The sequence below is a fragment of the Morone saxatilis genome, unplaced genomic scaffold, assembly GCF_004916995.1.
Source record: "Morone saxatilis isolate NCDOM2014 unplaced genomic scaffold, NCSU_SB_2.0 Contig19, whole genome shotgun sequence".
In the NCBI taxonomy this organism is placed as follows: domain Eukaryota; kingdom Metazoa; phylum Chordata; class Actinopteri; family Moronidae; genus Morone; species Morone saxatilis.
Window position 1 is genome coordinate 8,605,149 of NW_023339751.1, and position 8,069 is coordinate 8,613,217.

Below are 8,069 nucleotides of genomic sequence, written 5' to 3' on the forward strand. Positions count from 1 at the left end.
CTATAGCAAAGCTTTCAACCATTTATACGAACCATAGACATTTTCCCATCCCGTTATAAAGTGACAGACTTGTGCAATAATTTAATATGGCTACAATTCTTTGGTTAGGAGTAATACTTGTCTCAGTGCAAGTTAGAATGACATATCAGTTGTTTAGCATTAAACTGTTTATCTGGAGCTAATGTTTACAATCTTTGTATACTTGAATGATTATTTTTACTGCACCGTCACCTTGATATAATTAATATAACAATAATAACAACAGCATGCCAATAGAGACTAATTTTCTTCTGATTCTCAGTTAGTTGTGAGCTACCAACACTGACCTCTGCTGTAATGCAGTGTAGACTGACCAGTATTACAAAACTACACAAGCATGTGTTATTGCATCCAGATCTCCTGACTTCTCCTTTACCAACTTCACACCTGAATAAATGATCTCCTCAGAGCATCACTTACTGCAAAATGCCACTAAATAAAGCTGAATAAACAATGTTGGCATATCCAACAGCAACAGTTGCGTCCCATGATAACAACTTGGAGGCTTTCATGCATGACTACATATTTTATAATATTTTGGCAGTTGAAAACTCCAAGCTTAGTTGTATGAGTTAAAGTGCAATGCAGAAGGAAATGTGGCAAAGCAAAGGCACAAGGCAGGCAAATAGCCCCTATAGCAAAACAGATAGAGCTACTGTACCAATGTAAATTCAGTCCCAGAGCTGGTTTTGAGGTTATGGGTGACTGCTGGCGTGCTTCTTTTGTTGCACTGAATACCATTAAAGAAAAGTGTTTTTGCTGAACACAAAAGTTGATGCCAAAAACATAACTTTTTTACATAACAAATTTGGTTAAGCTTAGGCCAGAAAAGTTGTTTTGTGAAGGTTGTTTATTGGGAATGGAGATGGAAATGGCTAATACGCAATTGTATTTCTTAATTATTTTTGTTTAATTAAAAGGACAAACATCTCATAGAAATTTAATTTAATTATAAAGTGAGCAGCTAATGGTATATCTAGATAACAGGAGTTAATCACAGAAGGGAGTGAAGCAATGGGTCTTTTTTCCCTACATTCATAACAAATTACTGTGCTACCATTGCTCATATAATTATAGTTTTGATGAAATATTTTTATTTTATACTATAATTTCTTACTAATGCAGTGTACTCTTCTCTCTGGGTTGGTCTTATGAGGTAAGACACCGTGTCAAGGAAACCAGGGTACAGTATCTTTTCTGTGTGTATGTCATGAAGCTTGGATTCAAATGATTGCGTATATGAAGCCATAAAGACACTTTGAGGATGCAGCCAGAAAGCGCACCAGTATAGACAGGTAGTGACATTTTTACTTCACTGATTTTCCCAGCATGGACTGAAACTTTCATGTGAGTGCAGAGCTCAGTAACTGATATGTCTAGTGCTACTGTGGTGATTTATGTTTTGCCGGCTTTGAGGATTTCACATAGCTCTCTTAGGACACTACAAAGTTTGATACATGTAATATGATGCCTCTGACTCTGTAGCTTTCCTTAAACTAGTGTGAAATCCATCAGCCAGCTTGCTGAATAAAGTTTGTGAAAACAAGTTTTTGCTGAAGTGGTTAAGAATATTACACATCTCAGTCTATTTATGGTCACAGCACTCAAGTCTCTAACTCTATCTCCCCTATCCTATTGTGGAATTTAAGATAAACCACGTTTTATTTTTAAAACAGCTATAGCCTTAAAGCTGCTTTAGAGCTACATTATAAATACACAAACAAGTTAAAGGAAACATTTCAGTATTCTAAAGGGTAGTTATGAAGTTGATAATATTGTTGTGTATCAGTAAAAATTCTATATTCAGTATAAAGAAACATATTCAGTTTAAACGTTGAGTGGATTGAATGAACCTTGGTATGCCATGTCAATCTCTGTTGTAATGCAGAATGATGGCAGCAACAGAATTTTGATTATGTTGTCATGGAAACGGGCTATAGAAAATAAGTACAAAGTATGAGCTCTTCCTGGTGGGAATGTACTGTATTGGCATGCCAAAAATGCACAATGTGAAATGTACAAACCTGGAAATATAAAGATGTTGGTTTTAAAAATGCATGAAATGCAGGTACATGATGCCATTCTCTGGCAGATTTGAGGACAGACTGAACTTGCAGAATCATGCAGAACTCAGCTCTGTGTAAATGCTGTAACCTTCCTTCCATCGTGCAGTTACCGGGACCATATGTGACATTTGCTCTTTATTCCCAGCGCTCGCTAGCAATTTTTACTGGCTCTAAGTAGATTGACCTCTAAGCATTGATTTTATTGTCACTTTCAGAGCTATGTGGTGTAGTTGTGGTTTGCTGGAAGCATATTCCTCTGTTTCAACAGCTCATCTTGATGCGTTGATTATGCTCATAATATAATAATATTCATAATCAAACATAAACATAATACACTCTTTTTTTACTGACTTAAAACTAGTAAGTATAAATTACCAGTATATATGACAAAAATACATTCATGTTAAATGTTAATGAGCATATTAGCTGAGAAAAATAAGGTTAGCATCAGTACTAAAAGGGTTTGCTGTTTGCTTGTTTTATCATCTTGTTATGAACTATTGAAATAGCTTCTTGACATACTTTTCTTGCAGCAAGACATGCTAAACTGGGAAAAAGGTTCTGAGTTTGTTATGTTGCTGCTTTTTTGTTGCTCAAAAGTCATTATCTGAATGTAAATCTACAATGATGACAGTAAGGCAAAGACTGGAAGAGCCATTTTACCCTAAAATATATTTCACGTAGCTATAAATTACTTTTTCACTGCAGACCTTCGGTAATCTGCATGAACAATAGATTTAAATTCAGAGTTGTTATACTAACATTTTTTATTATTTATGGTTTTAATTTAAACACACTAACTATTTCAGACTGTAACCAATGATTATGATCCTGGCCAAACTCTCTATGGAGAAATGTTTCATTCCTTTACTCACTTGCCTCATAAACAGTCTTTTTTAGAGAACCTGAAATCACACTAATATGTGACACAGCAGGGACTTGATGGCACTGTTAAAACAGAATATCATTGCTTAAGGCAAGGTGACAGGGATAATAATCTGCCATCCTTTATGTTTAATATTTAAATCCCAGAGGTAAAGAGAGAAAGATGGCAGCGTCCTTGTTTCAAGTGCCCTCCCTACTCTATCAACTCAGTTCAGAGTAATCAATCCAACAGCAAAGTGCAATCTGCGATTACAGTTCACATTGTCCAATACAGCTGTGATTGATTATTGTTAAAAGGATATGAAAATCAAAAATGTGTAAAGGTTACGCTACAGAGACAACATTTTGATCAATGAACAATTTTCATCAAAATTGCCAGGATAATGATGCCATTTGTTTGTGAGTGTTCTCATATTTGGTGTTCTTCAATTGTATATGCTGCATGCATTTTGTACTATTAACTAAACCAAAATAGCAACATTGCCCATCGGTATTTGTGATTATATGTGTTTGCTGTGTGGCTGTTAAGATGTGGGTGTAAACACAGATTTATTTCCCTCTGTTTGCAACAATTACTCATTTTGTACATGTTTTCTTCCCCCAAACCTGATGGGAACACATTCTTTGTGGGTCAATTTGGGGAACTGCAGGATAATATATTGCATTTGTATTAAATGAGCATACGCTTCATGCAGTACAGTAGCATTTACCCCAGAGCTCTCTTGTATGCAGTTAAGAGATCGGGAAAGGTTACATAACTCAGGGGCAGAAAGAGCTGCAACATGTAAATGTTGATTAATCCCTATAACTCTCAGCAAAATTTATGAAATATATTTTAATTTTATCACCTTAAACATTTAAGTTTCCAGGCAATTACACCATGCCATTTGGCCTCTGAATCAGTAATTAATTTATGAAGGTTTTCTGTGACATTTTAGTAATGTCTGTCTATATTCATTATTTTCACTTTTCTTGGCCTTTGTTTTATATTTGACATTCTGGGCTGGAAGTTCTTAAAATAAAATAAAAAATAAAAAAAACATTTGCACTGCTTATTAGAGTCAAAAGCTAAGAAGAACATTATTTGACACAATTCACATTTTCATCCATATTATTAACAAGCTTCATAGGTATAAATGTGTGAACCTCTGAATGTCAAACTTTAATTTTTGACATTGTTTAGATTGAACACTGCAGCATCATTCTGTCTAGTGAACATACAGTGTGTGCCTGAGTTTGTAATTCAGCCGGCAAGATCTTGTGCAACAATCTAATTATATCTATATTCAAGAGGGATCTGAGTATTTCTCAACGGGCTCTATGCAGCTGACTGTGTGTGCATAACTGTGGGCTTGATTAACAAGTTGTTGAGTCAGCACATACTGTAGTAAAGTACTTCAAGCCCACAGACTTTCTAACCTACAGCAAGGTGCTAAAAAGTACCAGAAATAACTGCTGATCAATTATTGTCAACTCTTGTTTGATTTGCTTGTAATATTTCACGTAATTATTTTAAAGTTAATTGTTGGCAACACTTTTAGGCAATTTAAATTAAATTCATTATGTACTCAATACCCATTTTCTGGCTTTATGCAGTATGCACGCGATAACCTGAAAACTTTTGCAGTCAATAAAATATGATCAGCTTCCTAGAGATTTCTTGGTGTGTTAATAACAGACATACTGTTATTTGGATCAAATAGCACATAAAAAAGGATCTCCATTTGAACATTACTGACCAAACAAGTCCCTGCATAATCTCAATCATTACATTTTACTGGAGTACAATAAAGTATTTTGACTATCCGCTCATTTCCTGTTTTAATGATAATTTTAATAGACAGAAATAATGCATAATATATGACATGGTTTTGTGGTTTTAAATTCACTACACTGGTTGTAAATTAATTGACCCAATTTAGAAATAGGAATCAGATGTAAAGCAAATTCCTCACATAAGAACATAAGAGAATAAGTGTACCAGCCAAGGACAATACAGGAAGATATGGAATGATGAGAATAGTTTTCAGAGCTATATAGATAAATGCTTGCTTTTCTCTGTTGTACATTCTCATAAAAAGCACTGAAGGTCAATATTTCTATATCTAATGAAGATACCTAAAGCTGCAGGAAATATGGCCAATGCTACAAGCAAAAGGGCAGCTCGTTAATCTAGTCACAGTGGGGAAGCAAACCAAATTTGAGAACTTAAATGTCTTTCACCAGGATAAGCATAGGAGATAGAATATGTCAAATCTTAAGGTCAGGCAGGTGCTTCATACTGATGTATTTTGATAAGAGCATCTTAAAATTGATCCTGAAATTACTTGAACCTGACTACTGGCAAAATTATTATTTTCAGAGCTTCTGTAGGGCGAGAGCTTGCAGAAGGCAAAATGAGTGTAGAGCATAAACAACAGAGGAAAGTACTTGTAAAAAATGAGATGTCTTGTGAATCCTACTGTGAACAAACAATCAAGAAAAGTAAGGTGAAACAGAAGCCAGTGACCTTTAGGAAAACATCTGTCATCTCGCTCTGTGTTTTTTCAACTGGTGGGGCTTAAAAGTGGGTCAGAGAATCATGTCAGCGCTTTGGACATGTGCCTATAAAAAACTGTGCTTCATTTTATTGTAGTAAATTCTGATGTGTTTCTGTACCCTACACAGATTGTTTATTGGTGAAAAAACTTGCTCTTATAATGGCCCCTGGTTGCACCACCAACTGTTTCCTACTGCATGAAACCAAAAAAGAAAACATCGGATGATGTCAGTGAAATCTTGGTGCCATTGCAAATTGTCTCTCTGAATAACTAAACTGATTTTCTTAGGGACACTGGTACATTTCCTGCACAGACAACGGTAGCATTCCAGTAACAGGCTTATGAATGGACAGTCGCCAGGTTGGATCCCTGGCCAGCTGGAGGAATCTGGGCAGGGAAAGTAAATGGCCAACACTCTCCTCTCCCTCGGCAACTACTACCGAATTGCCCTGGAGCAAGGCACTTAACCCCTTACTTATGCTGTTGCGCAGCAACCACCAGTACAAGACTGATTGCAGAGCAGCTCCCTGGTGTGAATGTGGCTCTACAGTGAATGGGGATGTAGGTCATTGTAAAAAACATTATACACAAGCTGTCAAAACATTCCCTGAGCAAATAAACATTAGATATAATATAAATACAATACCACTGTGGAATCACTCCCTGTGTTTGTGTGTATGTGTATGTCTATGTGTGTGCATAAAAGTATGAGGATTTAAAGGGCCGGTGTGTAGGATTTAGTGACAAATACCCGTTTAGTTAGATTGCAACTCCCTTGCTTCACCCTCCCCTTCCAAGCACGTAGGAGAAATTACAGTGTCCTTGAAACCACTGGGCTACTGTAGAAACAAAGCCGTTCAACATGATGGCCTCCACAGAAGGTGGCATCTGTAGATAAAAGCGGCTCATTCTAAGGTAACCAAAACACAACCATTCCTATATTCATTACATTATACACTAATGAAAATATACCTATAAATATTACATTTCATTTCTGCCAATAGATCCTCCTAAAGTTTACACACTGGACCAAAGCCTATCAACACGCACAAACACACATTCATATAGAGCATATGAGTGGAACTGATAAAAACAGATGCACGTTTCACAGTTCTAGTACTAAACAGTACTAAAAATAAAAAAATGATATAAGAACATAGTATTTGATGCACTATATTGGACATATAACTAAGGCAAGTTCTGATTACACTGATTACACTTAATTATAATATCATATGGGAAACAGGAAAGGGAAAAGAACATCATCTGGGTGAAAGTGTTCAGTATACAAACAGACCTTGACTGAATATGCCAGGGAGATGGTGACAGCCAGAGGGAGACCTTCAGGCACCGCCACCACCAGCACTGTCACACCAACGATGAAGAACTTGACCAAGAACTGCACATAGATGGGCATACAGTCAGTGCTCCAGGGAACCCCCTGAATCCAGAAGGTATCGATCAGGAAGCGAACGATGAGGATGATGACAGTGAGAGATGACATAAACAGACCTGAGGACACAGACAGAGACGTGGAGAGTTCAGTTATAAAGGTGATCATGAGCACAACAGATGTTGTTTACAGGGTCCTGGGTCTGTATTTATCAAGTGTTACCTATACAGTCACATCATTTTACATTGCCTAGTGCAGCGTCATGTGCGAAGATGATGACATGAACATAAACTTAATAAAAACATCTGGACATTACAAAAAGCAACAACAGTGGCCCCATTACTAATAGATGTGTTCTTATTTACTTAATTCACTGCTTAACTCAGAAAACTACTTTAACCTGCTCACTTTGCTTTTACCATCACACACACACACCGGCCTGGCCCTTCCTGCCCCTTTGTGTCTCTCTCCCTGTATGTGTCGCTGTTGACTTTCTTCTGCTGTAAGTTTTATAAAGTTGCTCCAAAAAAAACAACAACAACTCATCCTTGGGATTTTTTCACGCGCAATTCCATTTTAACAACTTCAGGTGAGCCCCGTGTGGAAGAGGCTTGTTGTTAATGGCGTAGAAACTGATCAAAAACAAAGAGGTACCGTATGACATCTGCAGAGCATGTACCAACACCCTTTTTTCAGATCTTTGGCATTGTGATATCCCTAACAGTGAGTAGCCCCATGCATGCGTTGCACGCTCCAGCTATGTCAGCACACACAAGAGTCAGCCATCTCGCTTCCTTGTCATCTCTGTTGAGAGTTGCATATGCAGAGTACTGGCTGAGCACTCTAAGTCAATGAACTGAAGCAAGCGTTTCAATTATCCTGGAAATGGCAGTTTAGTTGGGTCGTGTTTGAGGATGTGAGTGAAACTCCAACAAGATATTGAGCAGTTTGCTGCAGTTTGTTGTTATATATAATAAATATAAAAATAAACATTATTTCAACATGTTGAACCAGGTAAATGGTTCAATCAGGTAAAATCTAATTTTTTATGTGTAATTTGAAAAGTACGTTCTATATTCATTAATTAATAAGTAATAAGTTGTATACCACAATATTGTTCATCAAATCGTTCTGAAAGTGATCCCA